This window comes from Falco biarmicus, chromosome 2 (genome assembly GCF_023638135.1).
Source record: "Falco biarmicus isolate bFalBia1 chromosome 2, bFalBia1.pri, whole genome shotgun sequence".
Taxonomy (NCBI): Eukaryota; Metazoa; Chordata; class Aves; order Falconiformes; family Falconidae; genus Falco; species Falco biarmicus.
Genome location: NC_079289.1, coordinates 94,128,112 through 94,140,869, shown reverse-complemented (window position 1 = coordinate 94,140,869; position 12,758 = coordinate 94,128,112).

Here is a 12,758-nt window from a genome sequence, read left to right as displayed (position 1 = left end):
ATAAGTGAATACTCTTTCAGTTTTTCTTTCAGCAACTGTCTCTTGTGCTTCTACAGAATTTGTACACAGAAGAATTCACTTTTTAGGTCATGCAGTCAGTAGACAAGTAAGCATATCCCATCCCTTTTAATTCTCCATGGTCAACTAGAACAGAGCAAGATTTACAAACTAATCCTTCGTGTTTTATTGTCAGCCACTGATGCTGTTATTAAAAATACATTGGTTTTCAAACCAACAGCTAGGAATTTCATGCAGTTTGAAGTGTTGATTATAATGCACAACATTTTTGTTAACTAACCTGTACTTAGCCAGGTTAGGTTTTTATTTCCACTTTGGTTTCTGCTTCCCTTTATTTTGTGTTTGCAGTTTAGGTGTCAGTGATTAAAATAATACAGATTTGTTTTGTTTGTGGTTTGTTTGTTTTTTAAAACTTACACAAGAAACAGCCTTACCCAAGGCTTTTGATACTCCCAGAGGCTTCTATGTCTATGAACATTTCTTTGTTCAGAGGCATAGATTTGGACGAAGGCCTTACAGCACCATGTGCATCAGGCCTTAAACATATTTTTCTGTACTAGTGTCTGGTAGGCACTTGAGATGACAGGAAAGATGTAATGAGTAGTCCTTCTTGGGGGAATGCACGGTAGCAGATGTAGCTGAAAGGCAAGTTTTAAGGTGTGTCCTTTTCTGACCACCAAGTTTGGGGCCCAGCTTCTCATTTTCTTGAACTTTTTCTCTTTTTTTTCCCCAATTTTTCCTCATTTTGGCCCTTGTTTGCTCTGCCCTTGCACCCCCTTCCCATTAGTCTTTCTTGAGGTATCAGAAAGCAATTGCTTAGAGGGCACAGTGTCCTGATAAGCAAAAGCACTGACTACATACCACGCTTGACTCTAATACTGGGGAGAGATTCAGTTATGCAGGTGTGCTCCTTCCACTTGCAGAGGTGTCTGATGGAGAGTGGGTGGGAAGAAGACAGTGCAAGGCAGAGGAAGAGGGGCATCTCTGACAGAGGATGAAACTTGCTGGAGACAGTTTTAGGAACTGCTGAAGAACCAGGAGTGTTTCTAATACTTCTCCATAATGAGGTGGGATTACCTCAAGCTCAGTTTTGACCACAACTAAGGAGATTATGGAGGTTACCCGTCTTCCCTTTCCAAGTCAGTCCCTTTGAGTCCGTCCAGGTCATTTGGCTGGAGGTTTACATTGCTGTGATTTCAACCCTACTTCTTCACTGGGGAAAGCTTTCATACCTGCTCTGTGTCCAGCATGTGAAGGGCGGAACCTCTCCAGATGGCAACACACCCTGGGGATGGGGAGGGGAGCTGATAAATAAAGGAGGATGGGACCAATGCCTGATGCCAATGCCCTGTGGCACTAACTGTCTTACATTCATATGGCTTGGAATTTTTCCCTGGTGGAATGAACTGGCTGTAAACATACCTATCCTGGGTTTCCTTTGGGACACAAAGGGGCTGGAAGAAGGTTCAGAAATACCAGAGATAAGTGGCCTCTAATACCCTAATGCCCTCCCCTTGGTTTCCCAGGCCTTGCTACCTTCCTTGTTATCGTCCTTCTTCCCACTGCTGCAGACTTCTTGAACACCCAGTCCCTCCCAGTACACGTTCACAGGTATTATTCAATTTCTTCTTTAGAATTTAGTCTCCTTCTGAATTTTCTGCTATGGCCTTATTTTTTGTACAGCTTAAAACCTTTCCCCCAAAGCCCTTGCTAAAGAAGATTGCATCAAAACATTTGTCTTTGTTCCCTCAGCTTTCGAAGACTGGGTGTGAATTGGTGATAGCAGGATGAGAGGAAGGTGCAGTGAATGCTGGTCTGACTCACATACTACCCAGCTTGTACTGAAGACCTTCCATCTTCACAGTGTGCTTGTAAAGAGTATTCCCTTCCATTAATGAGCACTGATGAGAATTGTGCTCTCTCTTTTCCCTCCGGGTGCGCACCCACTGTGTAGCTGACAGAAAAGCCAGACTGTTAGAATAGCTTTGATGACAATGAGAGCCATGAGTTAGTCCCAGATGCAACCAAAATAAATGAAACTTGCCATTTTTAAGAAATGCTTTTTTTGTTTTCCTTCACTTTATGTGTTATATATATATATATTTCTCCTGAATGCTGTTTGTCAAGATTGCCTTGTTTAAATACTCCCAGATCTGGAACACCGGTGCTAACCACACATGCATATAAATTTTAAAGCACTTAGATGAGTTGATGAGGAAGAGTGAGTGCACTTTAAATTCTAGTGGCACTCAGCTATAATAATAAGCAGGGAAGAGAATTATCGGAAGTATACCTTCCTTTCAGTACAAGTATGCTAATTGCTTCTTAGTCTGGGACAACTCTAAGCATTATTGTAGCAGCATTTCATATGAAAATTGCTTCAAAATTTTAATTAAACAACATTCATTTAATCTCTCCATGCCTTTTAATTTGGTGAAACACTCCTTAACAAGTGTTTTTCTGGCTCAGAAGATCCCCATCGGAATTGTTTCAAGGATGCAGACCTGGCAAGCAGGAAGGCAGGAGGCTGGATTACCCCCCCGCAGGGGTTTTGGAGTCCCAGTGTGTTACAGCAGCAGCACGTTCTGAACCTGCCAGGGGGAACTGCTTTTCACAGCCATGCCTGCTGCTTACTTCTCTCCCTCTTTCTGCTAAGAAAAATCATCTCAATATATTTTTGTGTTCAACACTCCCTTACCCTGAATTTCTTGCTGTTGTAAACAAAGTCCAAGGAAGCTGCTAGCTCTTGTGAAAGCATTAACATAGACTCTTGACATTGTGACAAAGCAGCTAGTTTTACACTGTTCAGGGACATCTCTGGCCACTCTAAGGACTACTACTCAAACTAAAGAAATACAGCACTGCTTTTCCTGTGGTGTACAGCCAGAAGTAAAGGAAGTGATCCAGTTCATAACCTGCTAAACCTAGTCACTTTTTCAGTAATATAAAATAATTGTGCTGTTGTAATATGGGTATGTGGATATATTCACATTCGGTGCATGGTTGTGTTCTACTTTCTTTACTTCTCTCACTTACAGTGAGAACTGCTATTTGATTGTAACCTGTTCATACACTTTGCCTGAAATAGCTTGGCTGGTGATCAGTCTTGCCACTGAAAAAGGGCTGCATGCATTATATTCATCTAGGAACCTAGCTACACTATACACATGATTAAGGGCTGTGGTGCAAGGCCTTTGGGAGGAAAGTCTGGAGACAAGGTGCGAATATACTTAATAAAGAAGACAAGCTACCAGAAATAGGTTTTTCATCCTGTATAGTACGTGAGATTTGTTCTAGAGCACGTAGTGAAGGTCACCATCTCCCAGCTTCTTCAATATTTTTGCTGTGTGTTGCTTTATATTACATTGCAATAGATTGCATTATTTCTCATTCCTTTAGGAAATGACACAATGGATTTCATTTGGCATGGTGCGCTGTAAGCTATCTGATGGGTGACTGGTCTCACATTAAAACTCACTCAAAGTTTTAAAAGTTGACTACTGTATTCAGGTTTGGAAGACAGCTTACTCTTAGTATAACTGCAAAGGCATCAGGATGAGTCACCTCTTTCCTTTAAATTCCTTGTTTATGTACTGTACCTTCCTACTGTCACATGGATGTTTATATTCCTCCCATGTTTTGAAAGGGCTTCAATATGGTTGCGCAGTCCAAGTTCTCCGCTGCCTGGCACTCTGCTTCCAAAGGCATCTCTGGGTGTCGCTTAACGGACTTATCAAAACACATTCTCAGAGGCTGCTTGTGTATTTGTCTGCAAATAACTCTATTTTGTTGCATAGAAACAGAATTCCTAAATTTTTTTTTGTTGTTTTTACAGAAAACATTAGACAGAATCATATGTAGATGTTACAAAATTCTGAAGGAAGTGAAACACTGCAAAACTAATTAACATTCAAACATATATGTCTAGTGTAACAAATAGAATTACAGAGAGCACAGGAATGCTTGCTAAGTTACTTTATATATAAACAAAATAGAAGCATTATCTTGAGAATCCTTACCATAAAGTTATATTGTTTTGATGAATCATGTGGATCAAACATCACCTCTGCCATTTGCATTGCTAGTGTGATTTTCAGAGGTATATTTCAGTGCTTTTATTTTTCCTCTAATTTCTCTAGTGGCTATTCCTTAGGCTGTGTCTTGATCTAATGGATAATACAAATCCCAAATTCTTCAAAAGTAGGAAGTGATGCCTTGCAGCCTGTAACCACACTTGCCACATCAGTATTCAAAAGACTGTATTTATCTGTGCACAGTAATGACTCTTTCTAAGCAGATGGTCTGAATCTGCCCTATTCAGGGCTCACTCTCTTGCTTTTAACTTTTCTTGGCCTCCTGTTTTCTCTTACAGAGCAAAACCTAATTAGAGTGGCCATCTTGACTCCAGACCGACCACAAAGCAGCAGTTTATAGGACAAAAAATATTACTGCTAGATTTTGATTATCCATCTATTTCCAGGTTAGCTTAAACTAAATTTTAAGACAACAGATTTTTAGGAAACAAAGCCTATAAGCTTACATGCCATACCCACACATATGCACGTGCTTGTGTGCCTGTCAGTGTCCCAGTAACTCTTAAACATTTTTCACCAATTTCAACCAGATTGACAAAAAATAGAAAATGCAAATATACTAATTTTGTGTATGCAAATATACTACATTCCTGCAAATTTCAGGCAATTTTGTAGTCTGGAGGAGGAGGGGAACAGACCCTATCAATGTGTCCTGGTTTTGGCTGGGACAGAATCATTTTTTCTTTCCTAGTAGCTGGTGCAGTGCTGTACTTTGGATTTAATATGAGAATAATGTTAACAACACTGATGTTTTACTTGCTGCTAAGTAGTGCTTGCTTGAAATCAAGGACTTTTCAAGTTTCCTGTGCTGTGCCAGTGAGCAGGTGCACAAGAAGCTGGGAGGGAGCAGAGCCAGGACAGCTGACCTGAACAAACCAAAGGGATATTTCATTCCACAGAACATCACAGTATATAATGTTGGGGGGAGTTGGCCAGGACCTGACGATTGCTCCTCCAGGACAATCTGGGCATCGGTCAGCCGGGTGGTGAGCAATTATATTGTGCACTAGTGGTTTCTCTTGGTTTTATTCCTCTGTCTTTCACTTTCCTTTTCATTAAAATTGTTATTATAATAATATTTTATTTCAATTATTAAATTGTTCTTATCTCAGCCCACAAGTGTACCTTTTTTCCTATTCTCCTCCCCACCCTGCTGGTCGGGGGAAGTGAGTGGGTGGCTGCATGATACTTAGTTGTCAGCTGGGGTTAAACCATGACACAGTGCTATTATAGAGAGAAAGATTGCTCATCTTTCGTTAGACAGTAGACAATCACGTAGTACCTCCTTTGTAAGGTGCAAACTAGGTGACTGATCCGAAGTCTACTGTTTCTACTGCTTACAAACATAACTTTTCTCAGTGTTTCCCCCCCATAATGTAAATGGGTGGCTAAGTGGAAATTATTTATGTGCCTTAATCTGCAGTCTTATTTTTTGTTGAACACTTAGGCTAGATTCAACACCAGACTCCAAAAAGATTTCTACAGTTTATCCCAAAGCAAATAATTTAGGGAATAATGAACAATTTTCTGTAACTCCTGTTTTCCACATGAATTCCATAAATATAGTCTCCTTCTCCAGCCATTCCCTCTTGCTCTTTTTTGTTGCATGTGTAAGACAATTTTTCATGTTTCTAAACAAGTACTTATTATTGACTGTATTTTTTACTGACCTTCACAACACTTTCTTTGCTCAGCCTATGCAGAAGGCAAATTCATAGGTATCTTCTGAGAACAATCTTCTTCCAAGATGTCTGCCACCTCTTTTTCTTCTCAGAGATTTACATGTCCCCTCACTTAACATAAAAGGAGGAAGGTGGCATTTTTTAAAAGGGTAGGTATCCATGCAGATCTGGAAGTGGCTATATGATTTGTTGATCTCCATTGCAAAAGATACTTCACGTTATCAGGAGTAGTGGACAAAAATGCATCCAAAGATACAGCCAGGTGACCTCAGAAAGCTCTGCACTCTTAAGGAAAGGGCAGGTAACCATGGTGGTAGAAGTCTGCCCTGCTGCTCACGTTTGGGAGCAGTAAAGCCTGTGGCAAGCAAAAGAAATACTGCAGAAATAATCCCTCTGTGAATGGCAAATGAGGTGCTGGATTTGTATGAATAAATCCTACCTCTGCTGCATACAAAAAGAAGAAAGCCTTGAGAAATTGCAAAACGTGTTAAGAGTAAGAAAACTTCACTGCATGAGAACAGACTGAGCTGTCACAACTGTGGTACTCAGGCAGCCAGTTGCCCTCCCTCACAAATGCCTCCCTTTCCTTTTTACCTTTCTTTTTTATTTTTGCATCTTAACTAGAAAGGAGTAGGAATACAGGTGGAAAGTAATAACGTCTCCTGCTCTATGCATAGAAAGAAGGAGTGTAATTTTTCTCCTGTTATTTTTTGCTTTTCTTTCTTTCTTTGGATTAGTGGTAGTTTGTTTTGATTAAATAATGATGAAGACAGCCAACTGCTCTGGGGACATGTGCATAAGTAATATGTGTATCTCTTTGAGATGTTCCCATCATTCAAGAAAACCCAGAACAAATTAGGTAATTCTGTCTAATTCTGTGCCTTTGAATTGACATAGCCTGGGTTACAGCTCTTCCCACACAAGCCTTGGCATACTCAGAATTGGCTCCTTCTCCCTTAGTCTACCATTTCTTAGATGGAAGATCATCTACCCTTGGATGCAGGCAGCCCCCGTTGGTTTTAATAAGAACTGCCTGGGTACATGTCTGGGAATGTAGGGACATTGATCTTAATGAACTTAACATTAGGGAGTGACAATGTAGGGACACAGTAAAACGATTGTGTTCTCCTACCTGACTTGGTAGCCAACATGTACAAAATATTCAAGTTTGCTAAATGTCTCACCAAGGCATTTTCTCAAATATGGACTAACATGTCTCACAAATAATCTTGTATGTTTCTGTGAGCTGCTGCAAAGAGTGAATGAAGGTATTTCAGTTATCTTGAGTGCAAAAGCACTTGCCATTATTCCTAAATTTTATTAGATGGAAAATTGAGACAGAAAATTGAATACATTTTATTTTAGCATGAATTTATCAAAGAAGAAAGTCTCTGTGTGTGATCGAAGAATGCAAAAGACCATTTGCCATGTCTGACTATTTGTATAAGCACAGCCATCTTTACTACTATGCTCAAGCAGTACCATCTGTCAGATCAGCTATGAAGCATGTGTTTATATCAAAATAAAAATCTGATGATAGCTGCTGTTTCATCTTAAAAAAAAAAATGGGGAGATAAAATGGTGATTTGGCCTATCATTCATGTGTAACTGCTGCCTTACAGGTGCCAGGCCTTGGTTTGAAGACTGTTCTGGAGCACCCAGGGGCGCGGGTGGGGGGAGGAAAGAAAACCACCCCTCACAACCCTTTCCAGCTTCCTCATCATTCCCAAGAACAAGTAGGTGTCTCAGACATTCTCCATTTTCAGTAGCACCTTCTGAACTCAACTTCCCTTTGCATGTTGAGAGCTGGGAGCTGATTGAAGCAGTGGGATCAGCCTTCCCCCTGCTTTCTGACAGCGCTTGAGATTTGGTGGGATGCTCAACTTCTGGCATATAACATCAAGTTTTCAAAGACATTGCTGAATTTCCTGCATTTTTCACACCCCATTTTCAGACCCAAGATTATTTGCCCATGAGTCACACAGTTTGAGCTTAATTTAATTTGGTAATGAATATTTATTTACAAAAACATCAAGATATTTTCATTTTCTTCTCCTTTTGTCTACAGGGGGTAGATCATCTATGTCATAAGAAGCTCAACATTTTATCCCTAAGGGTTTTCCCTAGCAGAGGAGGAGTCCTAAATGAGAGCTGGGCTAGTACAAAATGCTAGGTTCACATCACTAGGTTCATATTCTGCAAATAAAGACTAGAATTGCATGCTGCAATAACTTACACCTGGTAAAACATCTTGTTAGGTCCATAAATTTACACAAATTAATTATCCCCTAGGCTTCTAGACCTCATCTGTGCCTGGCTCTAGAATTAGGTTGCTGCAAAGGACAGAGGCAAAGCTGCAGCTGCTCATACACAGGGAAATGGTTCCAGTGTGGCTGGAAGAACGGGGCATGCATCAAGGCATTGGTACATGAAATAGGTAAGATCCTAAACAGATTCCTGTGTTTAAGATCATTAGGTATTTCTGTGTCTCAATTTGATGCCTATTTAACTGAGGTAAGAGTGCTTCCACACCTTATGGATGAGTAAAGTACTACAATACTTTGAAGAAGGCTGAAAAGCAGATGTATTCTGTGAGGACACATTCTTAAATAAATCAACAAATCTTTTAGTAAATCTTTTTGGCTACAGTGACACTGTTCAGTGACATTGTCTTTAAGGTCACAATGCATGACATGAAAAGACAGTTTAGGGTATGTAAGGAAGCTGCCCATTACCCTGTGTGCCAGAGCACCCTCTTTTTCCTTATCCCTTGGCTCCCCTCTGGTCTTTGCTTTGGGGCAGTGCACCTGTTTGGTGGAGGTGGAGGTGGCATGTCTCTTGTACCTGAACATGATGGGCCACTGCAGCTGTGCCTGAGGTCACCGTGGTCAGGCCGCCAGCGTCCTCAGTAAATCACCAGTAGCTTCCATTCTGGTGTTTGCTCTCATGGGACTGCCAAATAGCAGCAGCTGGCAACCTTTTCCATGATAATGCTAAACACAAAGGCTAATCACCTCCCTGTTTCTACTACAGCATGTGTTTCCCCGTAAGTAACACAGTTCCCGCTCACTCTAGCAGGCAGCTTCCTTCCCAAGTCTTTTGAAGAGGTTGTATGTTTCAGTTGCAGTACTTTGTACAAAGCATACTGGAATAAGCTAACATTTAAGAGAATTGTGTTAAGTTGTTTTATAATTAAATCTGGCACATTGCAGCTACAGGTTCTGAGCCACCTCTTAACATCATAGCAAGGAGCTACTGAGACCTCCAGCCCTTTAAAATTACCAAAACATTTTACAGGACTATTTTCTATGTTGATTGAGCTGTAGCTACTGTGGGAAAAGTCTCAGGAACCTAGAAAAGAAACCATTTCTTGTCAGCTCAACGTGATGCTATAAAAAGACTGAGTATTAAGAAATGATTTCATTTAAAAGGAAAAGAAGTCTTACTGAAACTTTAAGATGTGCCAAATCCCTATTGACGAGACCTTTCACTTACCACAAATGAGATAAATGAAAACATCAATGTCATATTAGGTAAGGAACTAAACTGAAAGAGGGAGTTTGAAGAGTCAAAGGACCCATTGGGAAAAGCAGAGCATGTTTTCAATGGGCTGAAGAAATGAAGAACATCCTTCAAATAGCTGCTTTATCGGGTTGTGAAAAGGCCAAGCCTTTATACTGCTATAATTTATGGATATCTCCTGTTTGTAGGACAAAGTGAAATAGAAAACCTTAATCATATTTCTGCTGGAGGAAGAAAAGACTCAGCCTCTCTTCTGTGTAAAAACTCAGATTAATTTTACCTTGATTGCCATCTGTATCACTACCAAGTATGAATAAGTAGGCAGAGACACACAGTGTAACTTTGGAAGCATGCTTGCTGAAGACAGTAGCAGCAGGAGCTCAAAAAGTACATATAAAATTAGGACATGGGCCTGTATTTCTTAGCATCCTGCAAACTGGAAAGCATAAAGCCTGAATTCTCCAGCTCTTCCCTCCTGTGGGGGGTTTGAAGTAATTGCAATTTGGTCTCTTTGGCTTTTCTTTCCATTTTGGATATCATACACATATCGTCATGATTAATGAAGACATCATCATGCACTAAAAATGTTACATTTGACAGGTACTCCAATTAATGCATCAAATGTTATGCTCAGTTCAAATTCCCTGAACCTATGAAGTTCACTTGAAAGCAAAGTCCTTCTTCTGGGCAAAGCTCCCAGCTTCTATAGTACTTTCATGATTACTTTAATGGAGAGGGGAAATAATGACCACCTCCACCCTCAGCTGAAATTTCTGAGGCTTTATCATTAAACTACTTTTAGAACCAAGAAAATATATTTCTAGATTTATTTTAGTGCAACAGTAGTGACTTCTGGTGGGTGCTTAATCTAATCCGAAACTCATTTCCCTGTTTGATAACACAAAGAATTAATGACTCTACTGGACTGTCTAAAGAGCATAGTTGGAGAACCAAGTCACTTTTGTGCTGTAGTACAAGTCACACTTTTTTCCTTCTTGGTACCAAATTTTAAATTATGACTTGGTCAATATTCTTCCAATTTTAATTTTTTTTCCTTTTGTATTCTTATATTATAAATGCATGGTGGATTTGACCTTGGCTAGCTGCCAAATGCCCACCCAGCCACTCTCTTGCTCCCCCTCCTCAACAGGACAGGGGAGAAAACTAGATGAAAAAGCTCATGGGTCAAGATAAAGACAGGGAGATCACTGACAGTTACTGTCACAGCCAAAACAAACTTGATTTGGGGAAGATTAATTTAATTTATTAACAGGTAAAAATGGGTAGTGAGTAGGATAGTGAGAAACAAAAACTTAAAAACCCCAACTCCCACTTCTTCCCAGGCTCAGCTTCACTCCTTCGTTTCTGATCGTTGTACCTTCTTCACTCCTGAGTGTCGCAGGAGGATGGGGAATGGAGGGTTGCAGCCAGGTCATAGCCCTTTAGCTCTGCTGCTCCTTCGTCTTAATGCTGTCCCACTGCTCCAGTGTGGGGTCCTTCCTTTGGGCTGCAGTTCCTCAAAAACTGCTCCAGCATGGGTCCTTTCCATGGGATGCAATCCTTCAGAAATAAGACTACTCCAGCGTGGGTCCCCCGTGGCTCACAGGTCTTGCCAGAAAACATGTGCCAGTGTGGGCTCTCCACAGGCTGCAGCTTCCTTCAGGGCACATCCACCTGTGTTGGTGTGTGGTTCTCTATCGGCTGCAGTGTGGATATCTGCTCTACCGTGGTCCTCCATGAACTGCAAGGGGCTTCACCATGGTTATCTGCATGGGCCGCAGGGGACTCTGCTTCGGTGCTCTCCTCCTTCACTGACTTTGGTGTCTGCAGGACTGTTTCTCCCGTTTTCCCTCATTCCTCATTCACACAGCTGCTGTGCAGCATTTTTTACCCTTTCCTAAATATATTATCAGCATCACTGATCGGGTCAGCTGTGTCCTGTGGTGGGTCCATCCTCCATCTGCTCATATATACCATTTTGCTATTAAGAATCATATTATTGTCCCTGTACTCTTAGCAAGCAGTCCCTTGTGGTTTGGAAAGGAACTGAACCTACATAGAATGGCATTCACGTAAGAAGTAATAGTAGGGAGCTGGTATATGTCCCCTACTGAAGGATACTTACAGATGATACTGGTGATAGATGTAAGCAAACTAGATGGGTGATTTGCGGCCTTTTTCCTGCAAATGCTTGCGATTATCTGGGCTTTGCTCAGTTGTATCTGGCTGTAGCTCTGAAAAAGGTATTATGTTTCTGATGGATATTGAGAGTGTTTAATTCTGGGGTTCATAAATACTATATGCAACCCTTCAGGTCCGTGTTAGTTATCATCTGCCAAAAGAGATTTATCTTGACAGCATGACTGTCAGCATTCCCAGACCCAAACAGGCCTTTGTAAAGGTGTATGAAATGTGTGCCCCAATTTTCTAGGCTTTCCCAATGCTTGTTGAATGAAAGGCCCTCTGTGAGTTTGCCTATTCATTCTGTTCAACTCACTGCTCAGAAGAACGGGGGACCTTTTTGCTTGTCATCTCATTCAGAGTTGGCTTTTTTAATAGATGAGACTTAGGGATAAAAGGAATCCGTTTGCATTATTCTGTCAAAGTGAAGGTTAAGAGAAAGGTTTGCAATGTTGAAAACAAAACACAGGGCAATGAACTGAATTATTAATAGTGCCCTTGTATTTTGACTCATAATCTTTCCACTCCTGTCACGTTTCCCTTTTGAGATACCATTTATCATCTGGACTGAGGGTAAACCTTCCTTGCGTCCTCTCCATCTGTGAGCCTCTGAAACCCTTTTGCTTTAGTCTTTGACGTTTCTTTATTTCCCTCATTCCCTTCTTCAGCTCACTTTCCTGTCCCTACTCTCCCCACCCCCCACCTTTTTTCAATCAATAGGAATACAGATGGGGTTTTTTGTTTTACAGAAACTGGGAACTGGGGAATACATTTCTTGCTGCCTAAACTCAGCTGCCCTGCCTGGCTCATTCTGAACAAACATACTAAAACAGGTGAATGCCACGGATCTAGTTTTCCCAGTGTTATCCCAAGCTAATGCAATGTGGGGTTTGCCCATTACAGCATACCAGCCTCACTATAAGCTGGCGCAATGGGTTTTCACTCACCCAGTTCATCAGACTCAGTCCTGCTCAGCCCAGATAGCCTGCTAAGTCATGTGCTAATACAGCAAGGCTTTGCTTTGTCTAGCTGCACTAATCTTATGCACTACAATCCTTTGTGAATAATATAAACAAGAAAAGAAATAACTATACAAAGACATCTGTGCATTGAGCCCGAGAGCTCTACCTCCTCCCATATTTTTACTTAATCTATACAACAACAACACAGAATAATTTGTCACAGAGTTTGATTTCAATCCCTTCTTTTACTGTTCTAGAAGTACCAGGTGAGTATTTGTTCTTCATACATTCAAAGCTTA